This window comes from Polypterus senegalus, chromosome 7, assembly GCF_016835505.1.
Source record: "Polypterus senegalus isolate Bchr_013 chromosome 7, ASM1683550v1, whole genome shotgun sequence".
NCBI lineage: Eukaryota > Metazoa > Chordata > Cladistia > Polypteriformes > Polypteridae > Polypterus > Polypterus senegalus.
The window spans coordinates 160187125-160202477 of NC_053160.1; positions in this window are offsets into that span (position 1 = coordinate 160187125).

A 15353-nucleotide genomic window follows, 5' to 3' on the forward strand; every position below is an offset into this window, starting at 1 on the left:
TGATTTTACACAGTATAACTGCTTCAATCTCTGCCTAGATCATCATGTCAATTGGTTAAACAATAGTCCACACCATTTTGCTTTGGTTAAGATTAGTGTACAGGCAGTCCCTGGGGTTACGTATGAGATAGGGACTGGTAGGTTTGTTTTTAAGTTTAATTTGTATGTAAGTTGGAACAGGTACATCATTTTAATAAATGCAATTTAGACAGATGCTCGTATTATTTATTTGTACCTTTCTGTGCATGCACAGTAAATGCTTAAACATTTTCAAATACAGTACAGTCTTAAACAATGTTGGTAGAACTTGATGGACTTGATGAAGAGGATGGGACTGGTCTCTTAAAGTAGGCATCAAGGGAGGTTTGCAGGGAGCTTTTCTTTTTCTGATCATAAATAGCCGTGCCATTCCTGCTTCGATGAGACGAAATGCATCAGCTAACTCTTTTGTGGAAAACTTTTTTGTTGGAGTCCCTAGGTTCTGCTTTTCTTCGCTGAATGCTATCATTTGCTGTTCTAGTTCCATAAGGTCTTCATTGGTTAGTTCTTTGCTGTACATAACAGTAAAAGCAAGCTTGCTATTGAGAATAAATGGGGGCAGCAAGGGGCAGTTCACCACCCGCCCACCACTTGCATACAGTATGCTGCCTGCAGCATCAGCCCACCGAGAACGAACAGAGTGCGGCCAAAGGTGGGTAGTGAATTGGCCACCACCGCTCCCATTCAACAGGCAGCCACCCGAGGCACACTACAATGCTGCCCCCCGCCGCTCCATTCACCCTCAATGGCCTCCGTTCACCCACAACCAGGTCACCACTTGCAGCATCACCAGCCGCCCACCGAGAACGAATGGGGCAGCCGTTCGAGGAACACTGCAAGACTGGGTGGTGGGTGGGCAGCAAACTGCCCCATCAAACCTCCGTCTGGTCCATGAGCGGCACCGTGTTAGCCATTATGGATGCATGAGAAGTCAAGCAAAATGACACCTTCTCGGGAAAAGAAGAAGGGGCCTGAGTTGCCTTGAAAGCTTGCATAATGTAATCATTTTAGTTAGCCAGTAAAAAGTGTCATTTTGCTTGACTTCTCTAAGGAGGCAGGTAGTTCTTTAATCATAGTGCGCTGGTGTTGATGAGATTCCATTCAAAGCAGTCTGATCTTCAAAACAAGTGACTCTTTTGTGAGACAGGTAAATAAATAAATCACCAATAACCTGCAACAGCATTATGCAGGAAATATGCCCCTTCACCCATTGACTTTTACATTTGTTATTTACAAGTTTTTTCATTATAAAAACAACATACAGAAATGTTAGTTTTTTTTAAATACTGATTTTAGTCCATTACATTTTCTCCAAGAACTCAGCTTGGCTACAATAGCAATCCATCACAGGATAATAGAGGAACATACTCTAAAATCAAAAATAAAAATAAACTCTACAGCTGTGGTGTAATGATGCAGTCTTTTTCCATATGAACTGTGAATAAATGTTAAATAATGTACGAGCAGAACTGTTATGCAGAAGTTAGGTCTGCTTGTTGTGTTTCAGCAACACAAAAAAGGGTGTGCATGCCCCAAAATACGCAGAAGCCAGACCAGTGCTTGCCAAGAGTCCCAGTTATTCATTGAATGTCTAACTAGGATGAAGATTTGTCCCACCCAAGAGTAGGATATGAGAAGTCATTATAAAGCATCCTACACCGACTCCCAGTGTGAAGTAGGAGTTTCAGAATGAATGGCGTCATGAATTTTCAGAATCACAAGCAACAAAATGGCAATAATGAAGTCACTTTGAAGTTTCCATGGAAATATTGATGAAATTTTGCACTTGATAAATACAGTCAGGTTACTGGTAGGTCTGGACCCCAGTAGTAGGTCTCACCCCAGGCAATCTACCCCCATATTCAAATGCCTGCCTTTTGGCCTACATGGGTATAAAATGGGTATCAGGATTTTAACCCTTAAACCGCCGCAACCAGCTATAGTCAATTCCCAGTGCAATTTCCCAGCACGCTGGAGCTGATCAGTCAGTGCCGTACATTCGTTGAGCAGCCAGCTTCACTGCCCCTGGGATTCAGCCACTTCACTAGACTGGCCTGCAAGCATCAGCTTTGGCCTCGGTGTGCTTGTGTGCAGCCAGTTCAAGTGCAATTGCCGCAGTGATTTAATGAATTTCATCAATGGTGTCAGTTGCACCTTGTACATATAATAGTAGATTGTTGCAGTAGTTTTTAAAATAGGTTTTAAAGTTCATTGCCAGTGTGTAAAATGATCAGTGTTGCAGTAATTGTGATGCATGAAAAAAATATGTGTTCCATTAAAATTTCACTTTTTCTTGGTGAATTGTGATGTTTTCTTAAAAAGTGCAGAAAAAAGAATTTGGCGTCTGGGGGTGCATTAAACACCAAGTATGTGGCAGTTTAAGGGTTAAAGTTAAAAATACTCAGAAATGTTCTTTGGGGAGAGGATGATTGTGAACCTCTGGCTTAAAAGACAACAGTAAACAGAGACACATTGTAAATACAGTAACTAATCTATTGAAATAACCAAAAAATGTTAAAACGGGCTGCAGGCCATAGAATACATAAAAAGAATTTCACTACTCATGCAAGGACTACAGGACAACATCAGGCAACAACTCTTTTTAGATAATCTTCTAATAGATGTCCTGTATCATTTGCGGAAAAATTAATTGCTAATGGTAGAATTGTTCCCTAGATAAGTGTTCCCTAGATATGTATGCAATTAAGGTGGGAGGTACTGGAGTGGTTAGTTGCCTCAAGCCTCCATAAAACTTTGTCTGAATCTCAACCCCCTGTGGGTGACAGACAGATGGAACAAAATTTGGGATGCCAACCATGTCATCCTGTTTAATACAAATGAAAAATAAACAAAAGTAACACCCGTTTTGGCGTAAAAATGCCCAAGGTATCAGGCCAACAAATAGAAAAAAAACATTTTTTGGGTCACTTTAATGCACGCTCTGTCTAGCGGCCCATCTATCTAGCAAATGATGCCTCCTTCTGAGAATCCAGCACTTTTATGGATGGGAGACCAGAAGAGGCCGAGTCAGACGCCCTCACCAGACAGTTTCTCTGTGCTGCTTGGAGAGGAGGAGAAGACAAAGTTAGCAATAGCACCCCTTTTCACCCCAGCAGGTTATTACATACCTTGAAAGAGTTCTACAGAGCAGTAAGGAGATCCTCTGACACACATGCGTGACTCCTCATTAACATTCTGTGGAGAATATGCATGTCCCTTTAGGTCTGTGTGAGTTTTGCTTCAGGTACTCCGGTTTCCCTCCAAAAGAGGTGGCATTTTAGGTTAAGTGAATACTTAAGAATAAGCCTGGTGTGTGCCTGAGCGTGCCATGTGTTAGTAATAAAATGCATTGTATCCCTCATTCCAATAGACGGTGCATCACAAATGTTAACAATTCTATTACAAATCCCATAGCAAATGGAACAGAGCAGAGACCATTCACTCCCAAAAGGACTGGCATCCCCTTAAGTTTCTGCCTTGTGCCAGACACTGATACAATGGGCTCCTGATCCACATGACCCCCCAATTTAGAGGGATTATACAACTGATGGATGTATGCATGGCATTATGATTTTCACTTAACGTTTGGCCTGTTGGTTGGATTAAATCTGTGGCAATCTGAGAAACTGTTCCTAGAGATGTAGCAGCATTTGCACTGAGTGCTGTACCATGATACCAATGTCTAGTTTAAAGAGGTGAGAGAAAACAGTGAACATTTGACTCTAATGCCATAATGAATAGTGGCTGAAGTGATGACCCTGGTAAAATATTGTGACGTGTCTTGCCTTTGCATGGGCTATAGGGAAGGGAAGGGAAGTAGTGTTGGGGTGGAGTCTTGGGGGAACCCTGTTTGTAAGGGCTTGGGGCACCTCCCTAGAGATGATGAGTGACAGGTATCCGGGTTAATTAATGGGGCGTGATAAAAAGAGGTGGTGTGGCCGGAAGTGTGAGTTGGAGAGGCTGGAGAAAGTGAGGAGAACAGCATAAGGTGTAAAGAAGGGAAGTAACTGTTTTTAAGAGAGGTAGATAGGACAAAGGTGATTAGTCTTTTGTTATTTTGGAGGTGTCCCCGTGACCCAGACAACGGGCGGTTGTAGGGCACCGTTTATATCATGACATATTGAATAAAAAGCCAGTCGGCATTTGGAAGACTTCCCCGGACAAGCGGCTCCTGAGTGTGTTTATTCGACGGGACGTCACATTGGTGATCAGAAGTGGGATTTGGTTATTAGACAAACGGAGTCGCAACAGTGTGGAAATGAAACGAAGCAGCAGTCAAAGTCCGGGTGAGAGTGTATTTAAAGCGTTCACGCCGCATATAAGAAGCTAGGCAGTTAGCACTCATGGAGGAGGGCAGGTTTTCAGCCCGCGTGAAGCAAGAGGCGACTTAGAGCCTCCTTCAGAGCAGTTTGCATTTATGAGGCTGAATGCTGTTGAGCCTGCAGCGCGACCCCATTTTATGGAAGACGCTCAATTTAATGCGAGGCCGGACGGAGCGATAGAAACGAAAGAATTGCAGCGCTTCCCGAGTGTGTTGGCGTGGACCGAATTCAAACAGCGCTTCCTTTATTTAGCAAATACGTACGGATGGATGGAGGATTATGGAGCAGGGCAGTTATTGGCACACGTAGATGGAGAGGCAATAAACGTGTTGGCTGAAGGATTGCGCGAAGGGCGCCGTGGCTACACAGAACTGTTACGCTGCATGGACAACACGTGGCTGAGGGCGGCTAGGGAGGCGGTGCATGTGAGTGATGAAATAAAGACACAACGGATGGGTGGGACTGTATTAAAGATTGGCAGATTTGATGGAACTGGGTCTTGGGAAGCATACAACACCCGTTTTCGCATGATTGCCAGGGCAAATGGCTGGAGTTTGGAGGACCAAGCTGTGCAGCTGGCTGCAGCATTGGATGGTGATGCATTGGTGGTTCTGACGGATGTGCCAGAAGATGAGCTGTTAAATGCCCATGCTTTGGAAATTGCATTGGAGCGACGGTTTGGCCATATAGAAGCTGTGACTACAATAAGACAACAGCTGGAGCAGAGGGTTCGCAGGACAACTGAGGCCCTGGGGCATTTGCAGCAGATGTACAGTCTCTGGTGCGACGGGTTATCCCCATTTTGACAGATCCGTGCAGGCAGAGTTGGCTAAGGAGGCATTTCTGCGGGTTTGAGCCCACCATATCTCCGACAGCAGGTCCGTTTTGCTAAGCCTGAGACCTTGGAACAAGCTTTGTCTGCGCCCAGGAGGCAGAACAAATACTTAAAGAGGGTTACAGCCAAGTACCTCTTCCATCAGCAGAGTCGACCAAGGTGAGGAGACCAGAAGCTATCCACCAAACTAAGGCCATAGATGTAGAACAAAGTATGAGGCAGTGGCTCCAGTGACTACCGTACAGAAGTTCAGGAATCCTTCACGCCTAATGCGCCCACCCCGCTGCTGGTACTGTGGACAACATGGACACTTGCAACGTGACTGCCCCAGTAGGGCTAAACAAGAGGACTCCCAAGTAAGCATTGTACCGGGAAACGAAATGGGACCAGTGTAGGAGGGACAACGCTGGCCCCAAGAACAGTCCCTGTTGGTCAGCTGGGTGAGGGAGATTACTGTCACCTTTCAGTTTTGATTGGCGGCCATGTATGCAAGGCACTGGTGGATACAGGGTCAACTGCATCTATTATCCATCCTGACATGTTGGATGTGGCGGTCCTATGTGCAGCCAATTCTACTAAGTTGATGACAGCTACAGGTGAGATGACCCCCATGTTAGGCAGAGCACAAGTAGACATTTGTATTGCTGAGAAGCAGTGGGTGCAGGATGTCTGGGTGGCTAATATCAACAACTCCTGTATCTTGGGACTTGATTTCTTACAAGCAGTTGGAGCGTGAATAGATCTTCAGATGGGGACTCTGTATCTTCAAGGCATTGGGACACTCCCTTGTTAGGGCACCAGCAAGGCAGAAGGGAACCACCAGTGGTGGCTCCCAAGAAGAACATGTGCCTATTTTACTAACATCACTCAACCCGTACCAGTAATGAAGGTTGTCAGCACTGTTTGGAATGCCAACAGGAAAGGGTTAACACACAAGCAACAGCGCCAGCTCTGGCAGTTATTACATGACTTTAGGGACCGTTTTGCTACCTCTGCAGATGATGTTGGCCAGACTTCTCTTGTGCAGCATGACATCAATACTGGGAGTGCTTTCCCTATCAAACAGCGCCCCCGCCGTATGCCACTAGCTAAACAGACAGCAGCTGAGAACATTCTGCAGGAAATGAGACAGGCCGGGATTATCGAACCCTCTGAGTCTCCCTGGGTCTCTCCTGTGGTCCTTGTTCCCAAGAAGGATGGCAAGTGGCGATTTTGTGTTGATTATCGGCGGTAAATGCTGTAACCATCAAGGACTCCTATCCGTTGCCTCGCATTGATGAGTCCCTGGATTTGGTGGCAGGATCAGCCTGGTTTTCATCACTAGACCTGCGCAGTGGCTACTGGCAGGTGCCGCTAACACCTGAAGCTCGACCTAAGACTGCATTCTCCACAGGAAAGGGACTCTGGCAGTTCCGAGTTATGCCTTTTGGTCTTTGCAATGCTCCAGCTACCTTTGAACGGTTAATGGATAAAGTATTGGCAGGTATGTCTGGTACTCAATGCCTTGTCTACTTGGATGATTTACTGGTTCATGGCAAGACATTCCAGGAGGCTCTGGAGTCCTTGAGGGAGGTTCTGCAGAAGCTTCGTGTGGCCAACCTTAAACTTCATCCTGATAAGTGCCACCTTCTCCGGAGAGAAGTGTCATTTCTGGGTCACCGTGTGAGTCAAAGAGGTGTCACCACAGAGAAAGATAAGGTGTCTGTTGTGCAAGAGTGGCCAGAGCCACAGGATCGAAGGCAGATTCGTGAATTTCTTGGACTGGCCTCTTACTATAGGCGATTTGTACCTGAATTTGCCACTATTGCTGCACCCTTGCATCGTTTATTGAGCCCAGATGAAGCATTCCAGTGGGGGGACCAACAAGCCGCCTTTTGTAAATTGAAAGAAGCCCTTTGCGGTGCACCGATCTTGGCTCCACCCAATATTGACCTGCCATTCCTCCTTGACACCGATGCCAGTGATGTGGGCTTAGGGGCTGTGCTGTCACAGCGGCACCCAGAGGGAGCGTGTGGTGGCTTACTATAGCCGTGCTCTCAGAAAAGCTGAGAGGAATTATTGTGTAACTCGGAGGGAGCTCCTCGCCCTGGTAGAATCTGTTCGTCACTTCAAGCACTACCTGTGTGGTCTCTCTTTGTGGTCCGCACTGATCATGCTGCTCTCCAGTGGTTACTGTCTTTTCGAGAACCTGAGGGTCAGATTGCTCGTTGGTTGGAGGAGCTTCAGACTTACCACTTTCAAGTAGAGCATCGACCTGGTGAGAAACACAAAAATGCAGATGCTCTGTCTCGACGACCCTCAGCAGATCAGGGATGTGCCTATTGTGAGAAAAGGGCGTCAAGATCAAAGCTGTGAGGATCCTGATAAGGTTCAGTGCCAAGCTCTTTCAGTGCCAGGTTGTACCCAAGAATGGCGAGTTAGTCAGGAATGTGACCCTGAGGTCAAGAAGGTTCTCCACTGGAAAGAGGAACAGCATCGTCCCTGCTGGGAGGAAGTGGCACTGGAATCACCTGCAGTTAAGGGTCTTTGGTCCCAGTGGGACAGCTTGGTTGTGGACGAGGGGGTATTGAAGCGACAATGGAAGGACCCTGCAACTGGAGAAGGGAGGTGGCAGATCGTTGTACCACAACAGCTGCGTGAAGAGATCCTGAAGAACATGCATGGAACGCTTGGAGTTGGTCATTTTGGAGTCACCAAGACCTTAAGGCGGGTGAGGCAGGCGTTTATTGGGGACAGTGCAGGCGCGATGTAGAGGACTACTGCCGCAAGTGTGATTTATGCACAGCCAGGAAAGGACCCCAAGGAAGGTCTACTGCCCCACTACAACAGTATCAGGTAGGGGCTCCAATGGAACGGGTGGCAATTGACATTCTTGGGCCATTTCCCTGCTCAGCTATGGGGAATCGGTTTGTTTTAGTCGCAATGGACTATTTTACCAAGTGGCCGAGGCCTATGCACTACCTAATCAAGAAGCTGAGACTGTTGCTGAAGCTCTCATTACAGGATTCTTTAGTCGGTTTGGGATGCCTGTCGAACTGCATTCAGACCAAGGGAGAAACTTTGAAAGCCAGGTCTTTCAAAAAGTATGTGAGAGACTTGGCATCCAGAAAACCCGAACCACCCCCCTACACCCCCAGAGTGATGGGCTAGCTGAGCGGTTTATCCAGACTCTGACCACACAGCTGGCTCTTACCACCTCTAAAGATCAAAAGGACTGGGACCAACAGCTGGCTCTGGTTCTGATGGCCTGCCGATCTGCTGTGCAGGAATCCTCTGGATGCACCCCTGCTTTATTAATGCTAGGACGAGAGCTGCGAACACCGTCTGCACTTGTATATGGTGTTCCCCCTGACACCCCAGCTGAACCTCCAGGCCCTGACTATGCTCGCAGGTTGCAGGATCGATTGGAGGTGGCACATAACTTTGCAAGGTGCCGGATAAGAGTAGCAGCAGAAAAACAGAAGCGCCACTATGACATTCGGGTTCGGGGGCAGCCTTTTCAAGCAGGTGATCAAGTTTGGGTGTATGGCCCAAAAAGACAGAAGGGACGCTCTCCAAAGCTGGATAGTCCTTGGGTGGGACCCTGTCAAGTATTGGAACGGGTGGGGGAGGTTGTTTACTGGGTCCAGTTACCACCTCCGGGCAGGAGAGTGTTTTTGCATCAGGACCGTCTGGCCAGTTACAGAGGTTGTGCTCCTTCACAACCTGCACCCATGACTGCCACAACACCTTCCACAAATCCTGGCTCAGATGTTACACCACTTGCCCGGCCTGACTCCACTAACAGACGCCCACGCCGGCGAAGACAGCTGCCAAGACATCTGCATGATTATGTGCTTCCTCGGGGACGAGGAGCTGAGGAGGGGGCAGTGTGACGTGTCTTGCCTTTGCATGGGCTATAGGGAAGGGAAGGGAAGTAGTGTTGGGGTGGAGTCTTGGGGGAACCCTGTTTGTAAGGGCTTGGGGCACCTCCCTAGAGATGATGAGTGACAGGTATCCGGGTTAATTAATGGGGCGTGATAAAAGAGGTGGTGTGGCGGAAGTGTGAGTTGAGAGGCTGGAGAAAGTGAGGAGAACAGCATAAGGTGTAGAGAAGGGAAGTAACTGTTTTTAAGAGAGGTAGATAGGACAAAGGTGATTAGTCTTTTGTTATTTTGGAGGTGTCCCCGTGACCCAGACAACGGGCAGTTGTAGGGCACCGTTTTTATCGCGGCATATTGAATAAAAAGCCAGTCGGCATTTGGAAGACTTCCCCGGACAAGCGGCTCCTGAGTGTGTTTATTCGACGGGACGTCACAATATTAATGAGGCATGTATCCCTCACCTTGTTCTGCCTTTCTGTTGATGTGATGACATTTCAGAAGACAACAGGTCCTAATATTCTTATTAAGAAAGTAAAATATATAGTCAAAATAGTAAGGAAGCATATCTTTGTTATGTATAGCAAATACTGTATTGTATTATGATTTCAGTTTCTTGCAGAATTGTTGTTTGTGGCATTAAAAACTTATACAAGAAAGTACTTCCTTCACATGCATTATTGTTATTATACTTTAAATTGAGGCTATCACAGTAATATCTTTTTAACCAAGAGTTCAGTGGTTGGCTTCTTCAAAAAATCTCCATCATATGGTTGTTTTTTAATTCTGATTAAGTAACTTTCTGAATCAAAATCAAGAGAAAATATTTTTATGTAAGAGCGTTGAAAAACTATAGAATAACAAGCGGTTTAGAAATTTAAAAATGTGTGGATTTTTTCTGCATTCCTTACATCGATGATGTATTTAAACTACTTTAAGGAGGAAATGTTAGTTTTAGTTTTTTTTTTTTTAAGTCTCATTAATTCAGCGAATGGAAGATGATGCACATCTTCCAGTTCATATAAATCTGTCATTAATGTGCAGTCTACAAAATGGCTGCAGAAGTTAATAAAGTATTATTTTTTCAGACGTGAAATGCATTTTGTCAGTGTTTGTGCATCCACAACTAAAGAATAACTCCAGGGGCCTCATGTATGAATGGTGTGTATGGCCAAAAAAATTGCGTACGCCCATTTCCACACTCACTTAGATGTATAAAAACTAAACTTGGCGTACAGTTGCACAATTTCACCGCAGCCTTGCCTCTTGCGTACGCAAGTTTCTGCTCGGTTTTGCAAACTGGTGGCACCCGGCATTAAAGCAGTGCTGCTGTTTTTGTGGTCTGCTTTTCTTTTTTGGATTCACATCTAGGATACAGGTTTTATCAAATACATCGACATTAATTGCATATCATTTACGAATTTAATTCACTTGATTATAATCAATCTGTAACAATTTAATGGTGCAAGGAATGGCCAAACTATTCCAACTACCATGGCTGCTTCAGCATTGTTAAAAGGCATCGCAAATGGAAGAATTAGAATAGAACACATATTTATAAATGATGATGACTGGCTTCTAAGTCAATTTTAATTTCCAAGAGCTATCCTCATGGAGCTGTGTGCTGAACTGGTGCCGGTTTTACAAAGGCAAACTTTGAGGAATTGTGCTCTACCTGCTCCTTTACAAGTTCCCTCCACTCTCGGGTTTTTAGTTACAGGAACTTTTTAACATGAACTTGCTGACTGATCAGGTATTTCATGATCATCACTGAGTCGCACCATGCCAGGTGTATAGGATGGTGCTAGTTCATTGGCCACATCTCTTACAGCATTAACTATTGCATTTTATGACTCAGAAAAGCGTTCGTCAACACACAGCCAGATGGCCTCCCAATGGTTTCCGAGGCAGAGGTGTGTGTGTAGCCAGCGTCTGAAGACTTGCTTGGCACAGCAGCACCTTCACCACCTGAGCATCTTAAGGGGATCAGGTTTTGTAATATTGTCTGAAACAAAATAAAGAGATGGTGGGCAGGTAACTCGCCTTTTCATGTCAACTGTGATATCTGGCCACTTCTTTTTTATTTGTGGCATGGTGCGACTTTCTGAACTTGAACTTTCGAGTGTTTTAGCCACACTTTTGTTGCTTATACCACTGCATAAGCCAGCAAATAGTATGTTTTTCCTTGCTTCCACTTCACATTCACTGAAATTCTTCATTTTTTCATGTGCTTTTGCTATTATCCTTTAATCAATTACTAAACAGATGGTGATATTTATATTGATTTGCATATTAAAATATGTAAAATTCTGTAAGGAGTCAGGGTGCATCAGGTGCATGAACTTGCGTTACATTTCACACTGACTGGGATTTATGGAGCGGAAATATCTGGAAGTTGGTTTATGCATGGTTTTGTCCATCTGAATTTTTTTGTATGTACGCACATTTCCAATTTTGTCCATATGCCATCTTTTAGTGTGAATTCTATGCATGCCACTATACATGAGGCCCCAGGTGTCTGGATGCCATGTGAAATCAGACAGGACTTTATTCACATGGAACAGAGTCTAAGCTGGTTCAAGAAGCAGTTTTATAAACATCACGGTACACAGTCTTTTTATGTACTTGTTTCAACCCCCATTCTTGTGTGTGTGTGGGCACATTACTCTAGTCAGTCCTTCCTTTTTTGAAATGGGCAGTTCTTATCACCCACACCCAGACTGCTGCCTTCCTTCACATAATCAGTTCATACATATAACATGCCTAACCCACATCCTTTTATTGTTCAGACGCAGTTTTACATTAAACTTATATTTATAATACATAGAGAAGCATATACATTAATTTAAGATGGTTAATGCAATAGTATTCTTATTAGCTCATAAAATAACCTATAGAATGCATGGGAAGGAATGTACCCCTCTTCAGTCTTAGCCTCACAGTGTATTAGCCATTTAACAATGCTGTTACGTTACTGGATGGATTATTATGAATCCATCCATCCATTATCCAACCCGCTATATCCTAACTACAGGGTCATGGGGTTCTGCTGGAGCCAATCCCAGCCAACACAGTGCGCAAGGCAGGAAACAAACCCCGGGCAGCCAGCCCACCACAGGGTACACACACACACACACCAAGCACACACTAGGGACAATTTAGAATCACCAATGCACCTAACCAGCATGTCTTTGGACTATGGGAGGAAACCAGAGCACCCGGAGGAAACCCATGCAGACACGGGCAGAACATGCAAACTCCACGCAGGGAGGACCCGGGAAGTGAACTCGGGTCTCCTAAGTGCGAGGCAGCAGTGCTACCCACTGCGCCGCCGTGCCACCCCGTATATACTATTTTTATTAATATTGTTATGTTTATCTTTTTATTTAGTATCTATGTGTAATGCATTGTTCTCTTTTGTCACCTGATACACAAGGGGGAAAGGCCATCCTGGCATCACCACTGCTGAGCCCTACCTGGCTGTATACTGAGCTAGGTACAGTAAGAGATCGCCTTGAAGTTTGTTGAAGTTCTTTATAAGTATTTTTATTCTTTCAAGCTACTTCTTCTTTTTCTGACATTTTGCTCTGCTTATTGAATTTCTTCTCTTGGATTTGTTTATGTTGGATTGCCTTTTAGGTAACTCCTTTTTTGCTCCTGAGAGCATGTTTGTTATACATTGTTTTTTTTTAATAAATATTTTTACATTTCTAAAGATTCTCTGCTTCATTGTATATAGTGGCAAGAAAAGGTATTATGCATAAAGTTGTCTTAAAATATAGTCTGATCCTCATCTAAGTTACAATATTAAACAAACATAGTCTGGTTGAACTAATAACACACAGATTAGTGCATTGTTTTTGCACATATTGAATATATCTATCAAAAATGTAGAATAAGTTGGAAAAAAACATGTGAACGCCTAGGCTGATGACAAAAGCTAACAGAGTTACCACACTTGGAGTACAATTAATCAAAAGAGATGGGAGGTGTGGTTTATAGCTAATTTGACCAATAGAAAAGGTTTAGACATTTTTAAGTTTGTATTCAACTGAGTTTCAACCAGTTATACAATCCAAGGGTTCATTTACTTTTTCCACAGCTCTGCTGAATGTGTGATGGGTGATTTGATAAGAACATGAAATATGATAATTGTATTATTTGCACAAATATATTGTGTCTGTCTATATTTGTGACTTAGAAAAAGATCTGATCACAGTTTATGACTAGTTAATGCAGAAAGCCAGGTAATTCCAAAATGGTTCACACACTTTAACTTGCCACTGTATCTACAAGCTAGCGTTGCAAGAGTGTTACTTCCTTGAGAAACATCTTTGGCTAATTCAAGACTTTAAGGTATAGTTTGAACTTTAAAATCCATTTTCCCCATTTTGGGCCTAGTCAAGATAAAGCCTGCAGCAGATAGTACTAGGGGCTGGATGATTTGGAGTGAGGCAGCTTTGGATTGGTCAGCAGTGGACCTGGACTGCTTTGGTGACTCATTTTTGAGGCCTCACACCCTTTTGGCTGTCTGAGACTCAAATTCTTGACAAGAATATTATCAATGTGTATTCTATAACATCATAAACCAAATGCAAATCATTATCAGCACATAATTATTATGTAATATTTCAACCCAAGTGCAAAACATTACCAGCAAATATTTTTTTTTAACATTTCAAGCCAAATGCAATAAATTATGAATTTGTATTTTGCAACACCGTAAGTCAAATGCAACAAAATATCCTGTTAACATCATGTAAAACAAATATAGTGAATAACAGGTCCAATCTTACTGCACTGATTTCTGCAGAATCCACCTCTGAGCTTTCGCAGTTGCCAAGCCATTAATAAAATCTGCAAAACTCCCTTGACACACAAGCTTCCATTTAGGCATGACTTCTGGACTGTTCACTCTTGATAAATTGTTGCATTATGGGACACTGTTCTTCCCCACCTCTTGCAGCCCTATGTAGTTGTTGCCGCCACTCTTGTCGATATTGCTATTGATGATGGTGTTACAAAAAACAACAAGTTGATGTACAGAACATCCAGGGAACTCCATAAACTGAAGGCTCTGGACAAGTGTTTCGTTTTCCCCCCTATTAGTGTGCCTGTTTAGGATCTGTAAGACACATTTGACTCTTAAAGCCTTTAACTTAAAAGAGTCTAGTTTGTACATTTACTTTGCTATATACACTTTGCCTAATAACAAAGGAAGTAAGGTTTGTAATCTGACCTTACAGTAAATGAGCAATAACACTGATGTTCATGATGTTACAAATATGGAGAACATGTATGTACCAGTAAAGGAACCTAAATTTGTCATGAGTGGGCCTAATGCTATTTTTGTTACTGATAAATATACATTCATTAAAAAATACAATTTTAGAAGTCCAGCCCTACTAATATAGACAAAGCATATCTAGTTCTAATATTACTAATGAGGAAGATAAATTGACTGTCTACCTTTTGTTCATACATAAGGCATACCAGCCAATCGCAAGGCAGAAACAGCCAAATAATCTATACTAATAAAAGGCAAAGCCCTCACTGACTGACTGACTGACTCACTCACTCACTCACTCACTCACTCATCACTAATTCTCCAACTTCCCATGTAGGTAGAAGGCTGAAATTTGGCAGGCTCATTCCTTACAGCTTACTTACAAAAATTAGGCAGGTTTCATTTCGAAATTCTACGCATAATGGTCATATAACTGGAACCTAATTACTTACATATATACAGCCATAGCCTGCAGCTCGGTCGCCGTGTGAGGCGGAGTTGTGTCCCTCATCGTCACGCCTCCCACGCAATTGAGTGCCTGCCCATATAAGGCTGTCCGTCAGCAGCAATCCAATAGACACACTGGCACTAAAAATTCGTGGGTGAAGGACTGTGCTTATGCAAACGAAGATGAGATGGTCAGGGATAGACTAGTGTTTTGCACAAACTCAGCAAAAGTGCAAGAGAAACTTTTAACTGCTGGGTCTTAGTTAATATTAAATAAAGCCGTGGACATCGCAAGATCGCACGAGATAGCACAAGCACAGCTGAGAACATTTGATGCATGTACTCCTAACGGCTCACGTGAACTGATTGTGAACGCAGTACGCAGAGAACAAGCAAGAGCTCCAAAGAGCGCTGAACAAAAAACGCATTACACAATTGAGAAGGCAGCAAAAGAATATGAAGCAAGTGACGCATACAAGCATATTCATAAATGCAGCTACTGCGGAAACAAAGCACGGTGTAAACCTTAAGTTTAAATTAAGTTCATAGACACGCTGCCGCTG